At 36.9% G+C, this 21117-nt stretch overlaps 1 long non-coding RNA gene across 1 annotated transcript in view; it reads right to left on the reverse strand.

Moving 5' to 3' along the window:
• Positions 1-677: 677 nt before the first annotated feature.
• LOC134484026 (uncharacterized) overlaps positions 678-21117 on the reverse strand; it is a 35027-nt gene continuing 14587 nt past the window's right edge. The window contains exon 2 of the long non-coding RNA XR_010061345.1: positions 678-814. This is a non-coding gene — a long non-coding RNA (uncharacterized LOC134484026). The remainder of the gene's footprint in view (positions 815-21117) is intronic.

Genomic DNA, 21117 nt, shown 5'->3' on the forward strand with positions numbered 1-21117 from the left:
AAAATAATGCATGCAGATTGAGCAACTGACAAAAAATAAGTAGAAAGATAAAAAATATTAAATGCTAATTACTTAAAAATAATTCATATATTAGTAATCTCTAAAATAAGAGATCACAGACTATTAAAAATGAACAATTTCCAGATCATTTATTAAAAATATTTGTGATATAAAGTATTAGTTCACAGCTGTACTCACCACAGTGAATATAATATTTTATGGATAATAGAAGAATGTTATTTTAATTCATAACAGGAAAATTATTTATTTCACACTTTGAGGGAAATTTTTTCTCAAGGTTGACATCAATAAACCCAGAAGCTTCCTAGTGCCAGAGCCTAGATTGAGAATGTTCTTTGTGTGTTAATGTCCTTTCCTGGGTAGGTTCTTTCTTGTTTTTGCACCTGCCCCTTCTCACCAAGCTCTGAAATCCCATAAGCCTAGTTTCATATCTATAGCCATAAACCCTCCTCCTTTGTATCCTCTTTGCATGGTATAAGTCTAAACTGGTGTTTTGGGAGCACTGGTTTCTAATCTAATTTAACAGCTTATTCTCCTGCTGTCACTTTGTCTAAGGATGGCCAGATTATCACATTAGACCCACCACCAAAGGAAAGAAATACACCTATCCAGGAAAAATCACAAAAAGAAAAAAAACATGATTGACCAAAACATCATATCTTAAATCAACCCACCAGTTCTATTAAAGTGTTCTTTCAGTCTATGGTAGAGGAAGAGATACATTTCAGGTCAATGTTCAAGAGGGTTGTCTTATAACACCAACAGTAAGGCCTGAAGGTGAGAGAGTCGGGATCTGGAAAACATGAAGGACATTATAGAAAAACAAGTTAAGCAGGAACAATAATTGGTAGTTAAATCTGAAATAGAGTACAATGAAAAGTGGTAGTTCCATTGTTCGAATAAAATAAAACATAAACCTAAGAAAATTCTTTGGATTAATATTATGATAGGCTAATACCATTTTCACAAGAGAACCTCTTTTTCTTTATTTTGTCACTTTTTGTGCAATAAAAACTCATACCATGGCCAATTTCAAATTGGTAGCATAAGTCATTGAACACTGAACTGGAAAGTAAATCATATGATGCTTTTTTATGACTTTTATTAAATATTTATATTAACTTAAATTTTCACATGTGTACTATGTTCTCATTACTTTCATAATTTCCTACTGTTTCTTAATTCCTTCCCATCCCTGTCTACCTGATCCTCTCTTCAGGTGACTTTCTTATGTTCAAGACTTTTTATTTTATTTTGTGAGTTACTGAGTTTGATCAGAATTGTCTGACCATGGGTTTTAAATTGAACACTATGGCTGCCCTTTCCCTAGAATTCATCAGAAGTCTATAAGTAAAGAGATAATATCCTCTTTTCTTGTTATCAACTGTGAATGAATAACTGGGCGACCTACTCAAGCATAAATCTGTAAACAATCACAAGGGCAATGAAATCATGATTGCAATGGGTAGCATACCCTGAAGCCAGTATGCTGCAGACCTTCTCTATGTTCTGAATTTTACATTCTTACTTCTCTAATAACTTCTGGGGATCCAATGGGAAATGACTGTCCAATGGTCCTGCATAAACAAAATTACACATTTATATAGAAGATGGTGTTGGTGTTGTGAGGATTTCACAGATCAAATTTGAAGCTTAGTTAAGACACTGAGACATCTTTATACTTCAAAGCTGTCAGCCGTTTGCTGGGACAGGCTCTCAGCTAACGTCTAACTCATCCTGATTTTTTTCACCATTTTGTCTCTTCACATGGTTCTCACTGCCTCCTTCTAGCTCTGTCCTTTCTCCTTTTTGCATCCTCCTGAAACTGTCTCCTGCCTCCATAACTGCCTGGAAGTGCCACCCTAATACTTGCTGAGCCAGGCCCTGCTGTCAGCTCTTTATAATACAAAAAGGCATTTTACTCTGAACCAATCAGCAACAAGATAATACCTTATCCATCTCTTAGAGCTTTCCTTTGATATTGAGGGCTGCTTTATCTTTACCAGGGAAGCTTTCTTCAACTTTTGGGCAGGTGAAAAAGGAAAAAATTTACAAATAGAAAAGGGATAATAGTCCATAGAAATGGCAATACCAAGATCCTGACAGCATTTGGTTCTTTGCTGTCAACAACACTTATTGAGAATACAGGGATATACCTTCATACAATGTGTGTCAAAGTTATCTAAACAGGATGAAAACTGAAATGGAGAGTTTTACTGCTAAGAAGGGCATATTGTAGTACGTTTTGGGACAGTGCTCATCTCATCAAGTTTTCTTAAAGATTGAAAATATGATAAACACTAGAAAAATAGAAAATAAGTTATTTTAGTTGAGAGTAAAGACACAAATTCATATAAGAAAGGATTGTCTCACAAAATGGTGGAGTCATAAGGGAAATGTTTAAAAGGGTGAGAAAGGTAGTTGGCAAATTTGGAGCTACCTGTGCTTTTATGGTTTCTTGGCCTTTTGATTAGGCTTGAGTGCACACAACAGAGATTACTGACTGTATAACAAGACAAAGAGGATAAAATGACAAAAATCTGTTATTCTCAGATTTGTAGTTGGATACCTGGGTAAATGGTAGTGCCTTTGGAAATTATGAATAATAAGAGAAAAACAAATATTGACTAGGATTTTTAAAGTGGTGGTTGAGAAGAAGTTAATTTTCATGTACTGAAAAGATAATTGATTCAATGAAATTAAATTCCACAGAAAACTAAGTCATATTCAAGGCATTTGGATTGTAATTTCAGGTTTCTATTGAGGAGATAGTATTGTATCAAATGACATTTATTTTTATGGATTCACTTTTACTTGCAATTTAACTGCCACAAAAATTATCTTAAATTATACCGTAACCAACACTCTTTTACAGAATAAATTGTAAATATGAATTAAGTCATAAAACATACCTGCCCTTTGACACAATAATACTATCTCTAGAAAAATAAATGAAAGAAAGTATGAACTTACATCTTTTTGTTTTATTTTGCACATATATGTGTTTATATGCATATATATGTTTTTGCTTTGTATATACCTATATCTACATATAGATATATATCATCTTACGTTTAAATTTATCAACAAGATTTACTTTTTCATGGTGATTCTTTGTAGGAACATCATTCCAAATTGTTTTGGTGGGTTTTCAAGTTTGAGCTTTTACTGACCGTTGGGCTGTCCTTTACTCATTACTCCTAATTCATCTTCATGTGAATTTACCTTAGAATATCATTAATTTTGCCCTTTTTAATTCACCCAATCATTTAGTTTTAGTTTAGTTTGTAAACTCTATTATTCCACACATTGTCTTTCATTTTTCTAAAACATTATTATTAGTTCTGACAGAACATAGGAATGGACTATTTGTTGGAAAGAGATGAATCAGCAGTTTAAGTATCTAACTCTAATTTCATCAGTTTCCATATAACTACACTGCGGTGTGAAACAACTAAAGGTCTATTAAAACTGTCATTGTTCATGAATATTTACGGCCTTCAGAAAACGAAAACAATGTGGGATATTATGCTCAATCATTTCTTTTGTGCTTACTGAGCCTATATTGATGTTGTTCAAACTCTCCAAGGAGCAAGAATATGGATGTGACTTTTCAAATTAATCTCAGTGCCCTTTGCCCAAATACTGAAGGCATTATCACTAATATGCTGGATATTAAAAACCATGATAGTCTGTTATGGAAATATGTCTTAATCCTGTTTTTATAAAGGGTGAATGCCAATTTTAGAAAGCTTTAAACCATTTACTTCTTCTGAAATGTAACATATTGATAATAGCATATATAGAAGTAGATGAACTTTAGCATCCATATTTTATTGATATGCATTGAGAAAGTAACTTTGTCTTAAAACTTTGTCTTAAAAATTAACATACTAATTTTCTCAGAAAAGATACAACACATTTAGAGGGAAAACTACAGATTATATAAACACATTCTAGCTTACAAAAACAAAATAATTTCAGCAAATTAGTTTGTTGAAAATTATCAAACATGAACATAAGCTACCTCTACTAATATTTATTCACATACCTATAATAATACCTATGTATATGCTCAAATACACACATGTAGCCCCAATTTAGGACAATGGTTTCTTGCACCCAAAACTACATATTCTTCATCCCCCCGCCCAAGGACCCAACTCATACTATCTCCTGGAGAAAATAAGGGACGTTAATTTCCTTTCCTTAGGACCATCTAATCTAATTGCAAATTTCTTGAACCATAATTCCAGATTTATAGGCTACTCCAGCAAGTAATGGTCTAGCTTCTTTTCTTATGAGCTGCTTATAACACCAGGGAAATTCCTGAACTGGATGCTACCTTGCCATCCCCTCTTTTAAGCCCGTCTATATAACTCCCCCTGAAAACACACAATAAAATTAAACATGAAAATGTTTCAAATGCCTCATCTTAATAAGGCATTTCTAAATTGAAAGGACAAGAATTATCAACCTACACTTCAATATCCTATTGGAATTCAAAAACTCATTGCCCAGTTAATTAAGTTCAAAGTCTACCATGTCCTGCTAGCCTTCTGAACTAGGCACAATATGGCGGGCTCCCTTCATTGGCATGCCTTCTTTAACCCTCTTTGACCTTCTCTTTCGAGTTCAAAAACCACAACACACCTCTACCTTGAGAATGCCACATAACCTAGTTCTTTTCTGCTTTTAAGAACTTGGTCAGCAAGCAACTTAGATTCCTGAAATGCTTCCCCATCCTAATGAGGCATTTTGGAAATAGAAGCAATCATCAAAAGACCCCCCCCCCCCAAAAAAAAGGCATGGCCAGAAAGTTTTATGGCAGAAATATCAAAGAAGACCTAAAATTAACATTTCTCAAAGTATTCCTCAAAATATCAATGTAATAAACATAGCCAAACTTGTATGGGAACACAGTTATCCTGATGAAACCTAAACCACAGAAAGACTTAACAGGAAAAAAGAATTACCAACAGATTTACCTCATGAACATTGATGCAAAAATACACAATAAAATCTCTCAAAACAAATCCAAGAACACTTCAAATAATCATCCACCATGATCAAGTAGACGTCATCCCATAGATGATGCGGGTTTCAACATATAAAATTCTGCCAAGCTAATCCATGATATACATAAACTAAAAGAAGAGGAAACACATGGTCCCTTCATGGGATGTTGAAAAAACCTCTGACAAAATCTAATGTTCCTTGATGTTAAAAGTTTTAAGACAACACATTACATGTGATATACCTAAACATTATAAAGGCAATTTATAACAAGCCAATAGCCAATATCAAATTAAATGTATAGAAACCTTAAGCAATTAAAGTAAAACCAGTAACAAGACAATGCTGTGCACTCTCTTCATACCTAATCAACATAGCACTTGAAAATCTCTATAGAGCTAAAAGAAAACAGAAGGAGATCAAGGGGATACAAATTGGAAAGGAAGAACTTAAAGTATCACTATTTACAGATGGTACGATAGTATACATACATAAAATTCTACCAGAGAACTCACATAGCTGATATACTTCAGCAAATTGCTTGGATGCAAAATTAACTAAAAAAATCAGTAGCCCTCCTATATACAAATGACAAACAAACTAAGAAAAAGATCAAGGAAGCGGCATCCTTTATAACATCTACAAATAGTATAAAATATCTTGGTTTGTTACTTTAAGTTATATTATCGTGGATTATAGGTATCTTTTTATATCATATTTTAAAAATTATTTTATTTATTTATATTTCAAATGTTGTCCCCCTTCCTGGTCCCCCTTACCAGAATTTCTCATCCCATCCCTCTTCTCCTTTGCCTCTGAGAGTGTGCTCCCACTCTAACGCACCCCTACCTTATTCTCCCACCCCCAGCATCCCTTTCTCTTGAGCATCAAGTCTTTACAGGATTAGGCACATCCTCTCCCACTGAGTCCTCTGCTACCTTTGTGCCAGGGCCCACTGACCAGCCCATGTATGCTCTTTTTGGTGGCTTAGTCTCTGGGAGTTCTGAAGGGTCCAGTATAGTTGTTACTATTGTTCTTCCTATGGGGTTGCCATCCCTTTCAACACCTTTGATCCTTTCCCTAACTCTTCCATAGGGTTCCCTAACTTCAGAGGTGTCTTAAAAGAAAGGCATGCTAATAAATATTTGAAGAAAATGTTCCCTCTTATTATTCTATAACCCTCAAATAACAAACAAAATAAGATTATTGGCTTCCTTTCTTAGAGATCAATGTGCTATCTGCAGGAAGAAAAAGATTTACTCTTTTTGATAAAATTAGGGGTACAGTGGTTGAACAAAGAGAATTGTGTGTGCTAAAAATGTCTATTTTAATCAAGAAATACTTTGGGCCCTCTTCATGACTTCATTATATGAACAGCTTGGTTGATTAGAGTGATATTTAAATAAGGTTAAAAAATAGAAAAATGCCAAGACATATATTGTTTCACCAAGAGACTAAATGTTACCTAAAAACTGAGTAGAGCTCACATAAAATGTATGATATACTCTGGTATAGAGGAAGAAACTTTGTGATGGAATTTGTTGAGTAATACAGTTAATAAATACTTGGGTATGTTTAAACAACAAACAAAACAACATAAAGTCCTGAATTCCTGAATAGTAGAAATTATAATCTTTATAGTAATAGCATCGAAAAAGATAATTTTAGTTTTAAAAACATTTTCTGTTTTCTTTAAAATATGTGGAAACAAAAATTATTTCATTATACTTATTAAGCCCTACTCATTGATTGAATTATTAAAATGATCATAAGGGAGAAGAGTAAATATTATAAGTGATGCAATGCAATGTCTACTAATTAAGGACAGAAAACGCTTAGAAGAATACTTAGAAAGATATAGATTTAATTGATTTCATATTCATAGGTAACAAAATATTTCAAATTGAATTTTCATAAAGTATTTGTGCAGCTTATTTTTCCAAGATTTCCTTTTGTATTTTTCCACTAGATTGTGAATATTATAAAAAGTTCTGTGTTTTATTCAGAATGGTGTTAGCTCTTCAATAGTGTTTGGATTATAATAATACATAGTTTCAACTCAGTATGTGTTTGGTCAATGAATAGACTAATTAATTCTGGAAAACATTCAGACAATAAGCATGAATTCTAATGGATTTGCCAGCTCTTTATTCTTCTGATTTAGGATGACCTTTGAATTTCCTGAGAGAAAAAAGAAAATTACCACAGAAAACTTGAAAAGCATTGTTCTATTGAACCAGCATGTACTACATTTAAGCTATGCTAAGTGGTTTAAAAGTCTTTAAAATAAACAAAATATGCCAAATTATGTGTCAAGGTAACAGTGACATTAAAAATAGACATTTCTTAATCTACAAAATCTGATGTAAAAAATATAAGTAGATGGTGTGTCCATACCATGGGAACATCTAGGAAAGACCATTTATAAATTAAATTATAATTGTTATATTAAATCATCAACAATTTTAAAGTTGTCAACAATATACATTATGATATGAAAATTATTTTAAATTTAAAATAATGCATATTTCAGATCAAAATTTTAAAATATAGTAGTTATAAAGATAGAATACTGTTTTGTAGTCAAGTTGTTTACATTTTAAATGTAAATAATTTTCTGATAATATGTGTGTCAGCAAACAACAGAATTGTACTTATTGTTATACATTCTGCACTCCCTCATCTATAGAAAAGAAAATCTTGCTTCCTTAATGTAGGCTGATGTCCTTATGCAGGTGAAGGCAGATAAGAGAAAATGATGCCTGTTACTGGACAAGAAGGAAGGGTGTGCTGGAATAAAGTTTTAGGAAGAGGAGAAAGAGCCGGATCGAGCAGAAGGAACTGAAAGAACATAGAGGCAAAGGCTAAGATTCTTCTCTATGCATAGATACAGTTTGTTATGAATATTTTTAAGGGATGGCTGTATAAAGGATTTTGGTCTGTCTAGATGGGCAAATTATATCTTATCAATTGGACCAGAGGTTATTGTATGTTGTATTCTTTCATGTGGCAACTTAATTGAGTTTAAGAGAAGGTATGTTGGCAGGACACACCAAGCCTGCAATGGAATTGGGATGTGTATGCCTGGTGTGGTAACAACCGAACAAGGGAACTCTGATTGAAGGCAGCGTGGCAAGGGGCTAAGCTGAAACAGCTTGCGGACTACCCAGGTCAGAGAGTACTTGAGGGCAGCGTGGAACCGCTGAGATAGAGGGAACCCATGGTGCCATGTGGCCCCAAGTATACAAGCACAAAAGAGAGATAAAAGTACCCAGCAGTGCCATGTGGCCCCCTTGGTGTTGGTGGTAACGTGGGCTAAGAGGTTACCAGTTTTTAATATTTACTACAACTTATAATTGCCTGATCAGTGAAATCAGAGGAAAAAATAAACAGCTAAAGAAAGATGATATGGTAGAACATTTGCATACTACAAACATAGGAAAAAGGTCAGTCTACAATGCACACGACTATACTAAATTATGTTGAAATTATAACAGAATAAGTACCATAAAACCCATCAGTACTTTCCCTATTTCCTGCCATTTTATAATAATAATCGTGTTATTCAAATTAAGTTTTAATCAAAAAAGTATATTAATAACATAGAATATCTTCCAGCCATCTCTATCTTGAGGAAGTGAGAAATAATTAGTTGGTGGTCTTGTCTAGGAACGAGTTTATTATCATTTAATGACAGATTTAAATTATATATGAAATTAGAATGAATTTTCACACATGCTCATATTTACTCTCATATCACTCAGTCAATGGTATAGGAGCCAACAACCGTGTCAATTAACTATTTTACACAGTTACTAACTATATCTTACCCACTCTACATGTGGTCATTGCTACATGAGAGTTTACACAACTCCTAAGTGACAGAAGGGTGCCTTGCTTTGGTTGGGTAATTTTATGTTAATTAGCTTGTGTTACCAGCAATGCGTCTGCACTTTTGTTTTTCTTAGACCCTGTTGAGTTTGATGCTGTGTAAGGGAATGAAGTTTACTTAAAGAGAAGGAGATACAATAAGGAAGACAATAGTAATTTTAAGAGAGGGAGAGAAAGGGAGGGAGCTGGATGGAAAAGAGGAATGGGAGGGGAAGATGGGAACATGATCAGTTATTGGGTGAGGGAACAGGACTGAAGCCCTGAGAGTCAGCAAAAAGAATGGAAAACAGTCAACCTTGGGGGACAGGAGGTGGGGGGACCTTCTAGAATGTATTAGAGACCTAGGAGGTGAGAGACTTTCAGGACTCAAAGGGAGGAACCATAGATGAAATGCCGTATGGTGAGGGGGGACTTGTAGAGTCCACCTCCAGTAGAAAGACAGGGCATCAATTGGAGGAATGGGTTTGCCATCCAATAGTCAAAAATTGTGGCCAAGGATTGTTCCTGTCTTAAAGAACTGCAGGGGTAAATATGGAGAAAAGCCTGAGGAAAAGGAGGTTCAGGGACAGGTTCAAATTGGGATTCAGCTCAAGAGGAGATCCCAAGGCCTGACACTATTATTGATTCTATGATGTGCTTACAAAAAAGAGCATAGCATGACTGACTGCCCTCTCAAAGACACAATGAGCAGCTGAAAGAGTCAGATACAGGTATGTGCACCCAACCAATGGACAGAAGCTGCTGACCCTTCTGATTAAATTAGGAAAAAGCTTGAAGAAGCTGAGGACACAGGCAACCCTATGGGAAGATCAGCAGTCTCAAATAACTTGGACCCTAGAGATCTCTCAGAAACTGAGCCACCAAGAAGGCAGCATACACCAGCTAATATGAGGCCCCCAATACATATACAGCAATGAACTGCTGTGAGAAAAGATGCTTCTAACCTTCAAAAGACTTGAGGCTTCAAGGAGTGGGGAGGTTTGGTGGGGTTCAGGGGCTGGGGACATCTTGGAGATGGGGGAGAGAAGGTATGGGATGCATAACAGTAAGAAGGCAGACGTGGAGAGAGATAAAGCCTGGACTCTAAAAAAAGAATAAAGAAAAAAAAAAGGATTCTTTCATGCTGCACTTAGGCAGTATTTACTACTAAGATTAAAAATACTGTACAATATACTTTACATGTAGTTAAATTTAAAGATACACTTCTGTTAGAACAAAGCAGTTGAAAAGGTCTTTTGAGACTTTATAGTTACACTGACAAGCACAACAAGTTAAGTGACAAGGTTGGACTGTAAGCTGGAGAGCAGCAGAGGTTTTATGTATCATCTGATCTTGTCAGTGAAGTGCTTCTCTTGTAAATTTTCTTGTCTTATATTTGGGAATATTTGATAATATTTGCTTAAGTACATCACTGAAAGGATCTTTTTAGACAATGCACCCATATAGAAGTTTTTGACTAATTATCCCTGTCTAATGATCCTTAAAATACTCAAAAGCAAATCACACATCATTTTCATAGAAAATTGTCTTAAATACTTTGTTATTGAATGGAGAAAAAGACAATAGGTTGTTTGAAAAATTTGCATGTTACATATACTCAAATATCAGCAAATACCTGTGGGTAACTGGGAACAAACACATAGTATTAGAAGATTATGTCTTTCTCTATGGTACGGATGCTTATGTTTAGATTTGTTCATATTTATTGAATTCCATTTTTTGATAATGTATGCATAGATGAATTGGATATCAATATGACCTTCCTCCTGGCATAAAACAATTTATAGACTAGAAAGCCAAAAGTTGACAGTATGTCTGGAAGAAGGATAAGAAAAAAGTCTGCTCTACAAGTTAATTTTTAATTATAAATATTCTAAGATATAGTCCATAAAAATTTATACTGTAGGAAATATTAAATATAAAAATGCTAAAATTAAAGCATTTCATATAAATTCCTTGGTTGTGTGTGGCAATTTTTTCAATAGTTTTTGAATGTTAAAAAGAGATGAGCAAACATCTTTCATTAATGTTGTCTCTACTGCTTTATCTAAAAGTTATTTCATTCCATAATGTTGATCTCAGGAATTGGCTTTATGGTTGCATATCACCTCCAAATCCAGCAATGATGGTGACATCACATGCAGGCTCCAGGGACATGTACATCTATTGCCATGGCAATAGCCATATATTCCCAACCTTCAACTGACTCACTTCTCACCGTTACCAGTGATCAGTTATTCACTGCCCAAATAAAAAGCAGACCCTTCCTAACCTTTGCCCCTTCTCTCTTTTTTCCCCATTTGTCTCTGTCACCTCCTTTGCTCTCTTCTCACCCAATAAACTTTCTCATATGGAACTATTATGGCCTGGTGTGGTCTATCCAGACACAAGGATGATTCCAACACAACACAACACAACAGAACACATAATATTTATAGAACGTAAGATTTATTAATAATTGGGAATAGCTATATACTTGGGTTTGGTAGGCAAAATTGGTCAATGGTACATAGATTTGGTTGAAAGAGATTAAATTGATTATTTACAAAAATGGCCCACCAAAAGCTCAGTGATATCTTTAATTCAAGGTCCATCAAGCTTACTAGGTAAAAAACAAATTTCATCAGATTTCGAGTTAAATGACTAGGCTAAATTCGAGTTCTGATAAAGCCTTTTAGCTATAGATACTTTTAATAAAAGTATGAAGTATGAGTATAAGAATCCCATCTCTATTAAGATCATAGCATATTCTATTGAAGGTATACATTATTTTTGAAGATTTTCCTTGAGAATCTTATTGAAGTTACTTCCAGTGTGATATCAAGAGTAATGTACCACAATGGGTTTCAAATTACTGTATCCCTTTATTTATGCCCATGATACTACAAAGTTGAATAAATATAACATATCGTCTGGTAACATTTATATGAATATAAGTTATTAAGTAATATGCAACAATTCAAACCTCTACTGAACTGTTTCCATGAGAACCCAAGTCAGGTAGTGAAAATTAAACTAATGTTTCTTGTTATGTAGGTATGTGTCATCATCCTAGACCTTCTTCTGCATAAGAGATAAAGTTACTAACTTTATTAATTAAAGACATAATTACCTAACTGAATGTCTGAAAGGTCAAAAGAGGGAACACAATAGGTATTTTAAACAATTTGATTTTCAACACACGGCCTTCAGTAAATTTCAAACCAAAAATTCTAGACCTTTATCAATATAATGTGGTTGGAGATGTGTTTTTTAATTGGAATTTTTTTATTTACATTTTAAATGTTATTCCCTTTCCTGGTTTCCCAGACATAAGCCCACTATCTCATCCCCCCATTCTTCTAGAAGGGTGTTCCCCTTCACATCCACCTCTGCACCCCAACATTCCCCTACACTGGGAGATACAGCCTTGGCAGAACCAAGGTCAAGGTCCAACAAGGCCTTCCTCTGCCACATATGCAATGGGAGCCATAGGTCAATCCATGAATAGTCTTTGTGTAGTGGTTTAGTCCCTGGTAACTCTGGTTGGATGAATTTGTAATTCTTATGGGGTAGCAAGCCCCATCAGCTCTTTCAATCCATTCTCTAATTCCTACAATGGGGGTCTGGGTCTCAGTTCAGTGGTTTGCTGCTAGCATTCCCCTCTGTATTTCACACGCTCTAGCTATATCTCTCAGGAGACATCTAAATCTGGTGCCTGTCAGCATGCACTTCTTAGCTTCATCAATCTTATCTCGTGTTGATGGCTGTATATAAATATGGGCCACATGTGGGGCAGGCTCTGAACAGCCATTCCATCAGTCTCTGCTCTAAACTTGGCCTCCGTATCTCCTCCTATAAATATTTTTATTCCCCCTTTTAAGAAGGAGTGAAGTATCCCCATTTTGGTCATAGTTCTTCTTGAACTTGATATGGTCTGTGGATTGTATCTTAGAGTTTTTGGGCAAATATCCACTTATCATTGAGTACATACCATGTGTGTTTTTGTGTGATTGGATTACTGTTCTCATGATGATATTTTCTAGTTCAATCCATTTGCCTATGAATTTCATGAAGTCATTGTTTTTGATACATGAGTAGTATTCCATTGTGCATATTTTCTGTATCCATTCCTCTGTTGAAGGGCATATGGGTTCTTTTCAGCTTCTGGTTGTTATTAATAAGGCTTCTATAAACATAGTGGAGAATGTGTCTTTGTTGTATGTTGGAGCATAATTTGGGTATATGCCTAAGAGAGGTATAGCTGAGTCCTCAGGTAGTGCAATGTCCAATTTTCTGAGAAACATCCAAATTAATTTCCAGAGTGATTGTACCAGTTAGCAATTCCACCAACAATGGAGGAGTGTTCCTCTTTCTCCACATTCTTTCCAGCATCTGTTGTCACCTGAGTTTTTTATTATTATTATTATTATTATTATTATTATTATTATTATTATTATTTTTTATTAACTTGAGTATTTCTTATACACATTTCAAGTGTTATTCCCTTTCCCGGTTTCTGGGCAAACATCCCCCTCCCCACTCCCCTTCCTTATGGGTGTCCCCCTCCCAACCCTCCCCCCATTGCCGCCCTCCCCCCATAGTCTAGTTCACTGGGGGTTCAGTCTTAGCAGGACCCAGGGCCTCCCCTTCCACTGGTGCTTTTACTAGGATATTCATTGCTACCTATGGGGTCAGAGTCCAGGGTCAATCCATGCATAGTATTTAGGTAGTGGCTTAGTCCCTGGAAGCTCTGGTCGCTTGACATTGTTGTACTTTTGGGGTCTCGAGCCCCTTCAAGCTCTTCCAGTTCTTTCTCCGAATCCCTCAACGGGGGACCTATTCTCAGTTCAGTGGCCTGCTGCTGGCATTAGCCTCTGTATCTGCTGTATTCTGGCTGTGTCTCTCAGGAGCGATCTACATCCGGCTCCTGTCAGTCTGCACTTCTTTGCTTCATCCATCTTGTCCAATTGGGTGGCTGTATATGTATGGGCCACCTGTGGGGCAGGCTCTGAATGGGTGTTCCTTCAGTCTCTGTTTTAATCTTTGCCTCTCCCTTCCCAGCCAAGGGTATTCTTTTTCCTCATTTAAAGAAGGAGTGAAGCATTCACATTTTGATCATCCGTCTTGAGTTTCGTTTGTTCTAGGGATCTAGGGTAATTCAAGCATTTGGGCTAATAGCCACTTATCAATGAGTGCATACCATGTATGTCTTTCTGTGATTGTGTTAGCTCACTCAGGATGATATCTTCCAGTTCCAACCATTTGCCTACGAATTTCATAAACTCGTTCTTTTTGATAGCTGAGTAATATTCCATTGTGTAGATGTACCACATTTTCTGTATCCATTCCTCTGTTGAAGGGCATCTGGGTTCTTTCCAGTTTCTGGCTATTATAAATAAGGCTGCGATGAACATAGTGGAGCACGTGTCTCTTTTATATGTTGAGGCATCTTTTGGTATATGCCCAAGAGAGGTATAGCTGGATCCTCAGGCAGTTCAATGTCCAATTTTCTGAGGAACCTCCAGACTGATTTCCAGAATGGTTTTACCAGTCTGCAATCCCACCAACAATGGAGGAGTGTTCCTCTTTCTCCACATCCTCGCCAGCATCTGCTGTCACCTGAGTTTTTGATCTTAGCCATTCTCACTGAGTGAGGTGAAATCTCAGGGTTGTTTTGATTTTCATTTCCCTTATGACTAAAGATGTTGATCATTTCTTTAGGTGTTTCTCAGCCATTCGGCATTCCTCAGCTGTGAATTCTTTGTTTAGCTCTGAACCCCATTTTTAATAGGGTTATTTGTTTCCCTGCGGTCTAACTTCTTGAGTTCTTTGTATAATTTGGATATAAGGCCTCTATCTGTTGTAGGATTGGTAAAGATCTTTTCCCAATCTGTTGGTTGCCATTTTGTCCTAACCACAGTGTCCCTTGCCTTACAGAAGCTTTGCAGTTTTATGAGATCCCATTTGTCGATTCTTGATCTTAGAGCATAAGCCATTGGTGTTTTGTTCAGGAAATTTTTTCCAGTGCCCATGTGTTCCAGATGCTTCCCTAGTTTTTCTTCTATTAGTTTGAGTGTGTCTGGTTTGATGTGGAGGTCCTTGATCCACTTGGACTTAAGCTTTGTACAGGGTGATAAGAATGGATCGATCTGCATTCTTCTACATGTTGCCCTCCAGTTGAACCAGCACCATTTGCTGAAAATGCTATCTTTTTTCCATTGGATGGTTTTGGCTCCTTTGTCAAAAATCAAGTGACCATAGGTGTGTGGGTTCATTTCTGGGTCTTCAATTCTATTCCATTGGTCTATATGTCTGTCTCTGTACCAATACCATGCAGTTTTTATCACTATTGCTCTGTAATACTGCTTCAGTTCAGGGATAGTGATTCCCCCTGAAGTCCTTTTATTGTTGAGGATAGCTTTAGCTATCCTGGGTTTTTTGTTATTCCAGATGAATTTGCAAATTGTTCTGTCTAACTCTTTGAAGAATTGAATTGGTATTTTGATGGGGATTGCATTGAATCTGTAGATTGCTTTTGGTAAAATGGCCATTTTTACTATATTAATCCTGCCAATCCATGAGCATGGGAGATCTTTCCATCTTCTGAGGTCTTCTTCAATTTCCTTCCTCAGTGTCTTGAAGTTGTTATTGTACACATCTTTTACTTGCTTGGTTAAAGTCACACCGAGGTACTTTATATTATTTGGGTCTATTATGAAGGGTGTCGTTTCCCTAATTTCTTTCTCGGCTTGTTTCTCTTTTGTATAGAGGAAGGCAACTGATTTATTTGAGTTAATTTTATACCCAGCCACTTTGCTGAAGTTGTTTATCAGCTTTAGTAGTTCTCTGGTGGAACTTTTGGGATCACTTAAATATACTATCATGTCATCTGCAAATAGTGATATTTTGACCTCTTCTTTTCCGATCTGTATCCCCTTGATCTCCTTTTGTTGTCTGATTGCTCTGGCTAGAACTTCAAGAACTATATTGAATAAGTAGGGAGAGAGTGGGCAGCCTTGTCTAGTCCCTGATTTTAGTGGGATTGCTTCAAGTTTCTCTCCATTTAGTTTAATGTTAGCAACTGGTTTACTGTATATGGCTTTTACTATGTTTAGGTAAGGGCCTTGAATTCCTATTCTTTCCAGGACTTTTATCATGAAGGGGTGTTGAATTTTGTCAAATGGTTTCTCAGCATCTAATGAAATGATCATGTGGTTCTGTTCTTTCAGTTTGTTTATATAATGGATCACGTTTATGGTTTTCCGTATATTAAACCATCCCTGCATGCCTGGGATGAAGCCTACTTGATCATGGTGGATGATTGTTTTGATGTGCTCTTGAATTCAGTTTGCCAGAATTTTATTGAGTATTTTTGCATCGATATTCATAAGGGAAATTGGTCTGAAGTTCTCTTTCTTTGTTGTGTCTTTGTGTGGTTTAGGTATAAGAGTAATTGTGGCTTCGTAGAAGGAATTCGGTAGTGCTCCATCCGTTTCAATTTTGTGGAATAGTTTGGATAATATTGGCATGAGGTCTTCTATGAAGGTTTGATAGAATTCTGCACTAAACCCGTCTGGACCTGGGCTCTTTTTGGTTGGGAGACCTTTAATGACTGCTTCTATTTCCTTAGGAGTTATGGGGTTGTTTAACTGGTTTATCTGTTCCTGATTTAACTTCGATACCTCGTATCTGTCTAGGAAATTGTCCATTTCCTGAAGATTTTCAAGTTTTGTTGAATATAGGTTTTTATACTAAGATCTGATGATTTTTTGAATTTCCTCTGAATCTGTAGTTATGTCTCCCTTTTCATTTCTGATTTTGTTAATTTGGACGCACTCTCTGTGTCCTCTCGTTAGTCTGGCTAAGGGTTTCTCTATCTTGTTGATTTTCTCAAAGAACCAACTTTTGGTTCTGTTGATTCTTTCTATGGTCCTTTTTGTTTCTACTTGGTTGATTCCCGCTCTGAGTTTGATTATTTCCTGCCTTCTACTCCTCCTGGGTGTATTTGTTTCTTTTTGTTCTAGAGCTTTTAGGTATGCTGTCAAGCTGCTGACATATGCTCTTTCCTGTTTCTTTCTGCAGGCACTCAGCGCTATGAGTTTTCCTCTTAGCACAGCTTTCATTGTGTCCCATAAGTTTGGGTATGTTGTATCTTCATTTTCATTAAATTCTAAAAAGTTTTTAATTTCTTTCTTTATTTCTTCCTTGACCAGGTTATCATTGAGTAGAGCATTGTTCAATTTCCACGTATATGTGGGCATTCTTCCCTTATTGTTATTGAAGACCAGTTTTAGGCCGTGGTGGTCCGATAGCACGCATGGGATTATTTCTATCTTTCTGTACCTGTTGAGGCCCGTTTTTTGACCAATTATATGGTCAATTTTGGAGAAAGTACCATGAGGAGCTGAGAAGAAGTTATATCCTTTTGCTTTAGGATAGAATGTTCTATAAATATCCGTTAAGTCCATTTGGCTCATGACTTCTCTTAGTCTGTCGACATCACTGTTTAATTTCTATTTCCATGATCTGTCCATTGATAAGAGTGGGGTGTTGAAATCTCCCACTATTATTGTGTTAGGTGCAATGTGTGCTTTGAGCTTTAGTAAGGTTTCTTTTACATATGTCGGTGCCCTTGTTTTTGGGGCATAGATATTTAGGATTGAGAGTTCATCTTGGTGGATTTTTCCTTTGATGAATATGAAGTGTCCTTCCTTATCTTTTTTGATGACTTTTAGTTGAAAATTGATGTTATTTGATATTAGAATGGCTACTCCAGCTTGCTTCTTCTGACCATTTGCTTGGAAAGTTGTTTTCCAGCCTTTCACTCTGAGGTAGTGTCTGTCTTTGTCTCTGAGGTGTGTTTCCTGTAGGCACCAGAATGCAGGGTCCTCGTTTTGTATCCAGTTTGTTAATCTATGTCTTTTTATTGGGGTGTTGAGGCCATTGATATTGAGAGATATTAAGGAATAGTGATTATTGCTTCCCGTTATATTCATATTTGGATGTGAGGTTATGTTTGTGTGCTTTCATTCTCTTTGTTTTGTTGCCAAGACGATTAGTTTCTTGCTTCTTCTAGGGTATAGCTTGCCTCCTTATGTTGCGCTTTACCATTTATTATCCTTTGTAGTGCTGGATTAGTGGAAAGATATTGTGTAAATTTGGTTTTGTCATGGAACGTCTTGGTTTCTCCATCAATGTTAATTGAGAGTTTTGCTGGATACAGGAACCTGGGCTGGCATTTGTGTTCTCTTAGGGTCTGTATAACATCAGTCCAGGATCTTCTGGCCTTCATAGTTTCTGGCAAGAAGTCTGGTGTGATTCTGATAGGTCTCCCTTTATATGTTACTTGACCTTTTTCCCTTACTGCTTTTAATATTCTTTCTTTATTTTGTGCGTTTGGTGTTTTGACAATTATGTGACGGGAGGTGTTTCTTTTCTGGTCCAATCTATTTGGAGTTCTGTAGGCTTCTTGTATGTCTATGGGTATCTCTTTTTTTAGGTTAGGGAAGTTTTCTTCTATGATTTTGTTGAAGATATTTACTGGTTCTTTGAGCTGGGAGTCTTCACTCTCTTCTATACCTATTATCCTTAGGTTTGATCTTCTCATTGAATCCTGGATTTCCTGTATGTTTTGGACAAGTAGCTTTTTCTGCTTTACATTATCTTTGACAGTTGAGTCAATGATTTCTATGAAATCTTCTGCTCCTGAGATTCTCTCTTCCATCTCTTGTATTCTGTTGGTGAAGCTTGTATCTACAGCTCCTTGTCTCTTCTTTTGGTTTTCTATATCCAGGGTTGTTTCCATGTGTTCTTTCTTGATTGCTTCTATTTCCATTTTTAATTCCTTCAACTGTTTGATTGTGTTTTCCTGGAATTCTTTCAGGGATTTTTGTGTCTCCTCTCTATGGGCTTCTACTTGTTTATTTATGTTTTCCTGGAATTCTTTCAGGGATTTTTGCGATTCTTTCAGGCATTTTTGCGATTCCTCTCTGTAGGCTTCTACTTGTTCTCTAAGGGAGTTCTTCACGTCTTTCTGGAAGTCCTCCAGCATCATGATCAAAAATGATTTTGGAACTAGATCTTGCTTTTCTGGTGTGTTTGGATATTCCATGTTTGTTTTGATGGGAGAATTGGGCTCCGGTTGTGCCATGTAGTCTTGGTTTCTGTTGCTTGGGTTCCTGCGCTTGCCTCTCGCCATGAGATTATCTCTAGTGTTACTTTGTTCTGCTATTTCTGACAGTAGCTAGACTGTCCTATAAGCCTGTGTGTCAGGAGTGCTGTAGACCTGTTTTCCTCTCTTTCAGTCAGTTATGGGGACAGAGTGTTCTGCTTTCGGGCGTGTGGTTTTTCCTCTCTACAGGTCTTCAGCTGTTCCTGTGGGCCTGTGTCTTGAGTTCACCAGGCAGCTTTCTTGCAGCAGAAAAGTTGGTCTTACCTGTGGTCCCGAGGCTCAAGTTCGCTCGTGGGGTGCTGCCCACGGGCTCTCTGCAGCAGCAGCAACCAGGAAGACCTGTGCCGCCGTTTCCGGGAGCTTCAGTGCACCAGGCTTCCAGATGGTCTTTGGCTTTTTCCTCTGGCGTCCGAGATGTGTGTGCAGAGAGCAGTCTCTTCTGGTTTCCCAGGCTTGTCTGCCTCTCTGAAGGTTCAGCTCTCCCTCCCACGGGATTTGGGTGCAGAGAACTGTTTATCCGGTCTGTTTCCTTCTGGTTCTGGTGGTGTCTCAGGCACAGGGTTCCTGCAGCTCCTGGGCCCTCCCCCACGGGAGCCCAGAGGCCTTATACAGTTTCCTCTTGGGCCAGGGATGTGGGCAGGGGTGAGCAGTGTTGGTGGTCTCTTCAGCCCTGCAGCCTCAGGAGTGCCCACCTGACCAGGCGGTTGGGTCTCTCTCTCACAGGGTCTGGGGGCAGAGAGCTGCTGCCTCACCTGAGTTTTTTATTACAGCCATTATGTCTGGCGTGAAGTAGAATCTCAGAGGTTTTTTTTTGTTTTTTGTTTTTTGTTTTTTTTTTTTTTTTGTTGTTTTTTTGATTTGCATTTCCCTGATGGCTAAGCATGTTGAACATTTCCTTAGGTGCTTCTCAGCCATTCACTATTCCTCAGCTGAGAATTCTTTGTTTAGCTCTGTACCCCATTTTTAATAGGGTTATTTGGCTCACTGAAGTTTAACTTCTTGAGTTCTTTGTATATTTTAGCTATTAGCCCTCTATCAGATGTAGGATTGGTAAAGATCTTTTCCCAAAGTGTTGGTTGCCATTTTGTCCTAAAGACAGTGTCCTTTGCCTTAAAGAAGATTTGAAGTTTTATGAGGTACCATTTGTTGATTCTTGATCCTAGATCCTAAGTATTTTGTTCAGGAAATTTTCCCCAGTGCCCATGTCATAGAGACCCATCCCCACTTTTTCTTCTATTAGTTTGAGTGTATCTGGATTTATGTGGAGGGCCTTGTCCCACTTGGACTTAAGCTTTGTAGAGGGTGATAAAAATGGGTCAATTCTCCTACTTCTAAATGCTGACCAGTTTGTTGAACCAGCACCATTTGTTGAAAACTTTATCTTTTTTCCATTTAATGGTTTTAGCTCCTTTGTCAAAGACCAAGTGACCATAGGTGAGTGCGTTCATGTGTGGGTGTTCAATTCTATTCCACTGATGTACCTGCCTGTCTCTGTACCAATACCATACAGCTTTTTTCAATGTTGCTCTGCAATACTGCTTAGGGTCAGGGATGGTGATTCTCCCAGAAGTTCTTTAATTGTTGAGTATAATTTTCACTATTCTGGGTTTTTGTTATTCCAAATGAATTTGCAAATTGCTCTGTCTATCCCTATAAAGAATTTAGTTGGAATTTTGATGGGAATTGCATTGAATCTTTAGATTGTTTTTGGAAAAATGGCCATTTTTATTATATTAATCCTGTCAATCCATGAGCATGGAATGACTTTCCATCTTCTGAGATTTTCGATTTATTTCTTCAGAGACTTGAAGTTCTTCTCATAAAACTCTTTCATTTGCTTGGCTAAGGTCACACCGAAGCATTTTATATTATTTGGGTCTATTTTGAGGGGTGTCATTTCGTTAATTTTTTTCTCAGCCTGTTTATGCTTTGTGTAGAAGAAGGCTACTGATTTGTTTGAATAAAGTTTATGCCCAGCCACTTTGCTGAAGTTGTTTCTCATGCTTAGTAGTTCTCTGGTGGTTCTTTTGGGGTCA

The sequence above is a fragment of the Rattus norvegicus genome, chromosome X (assembly GCF_036323735.1).
Source record: "Rattus norvegicus strain BN/NHsdMcwi chromosome X, GRCr8, whole genome shotgun sequence".
NCBI lineage: Eukaryota > Metazoa > Chordata > Mammalia > Rodentia > Muridae > Rattus > Rattus norvegicus.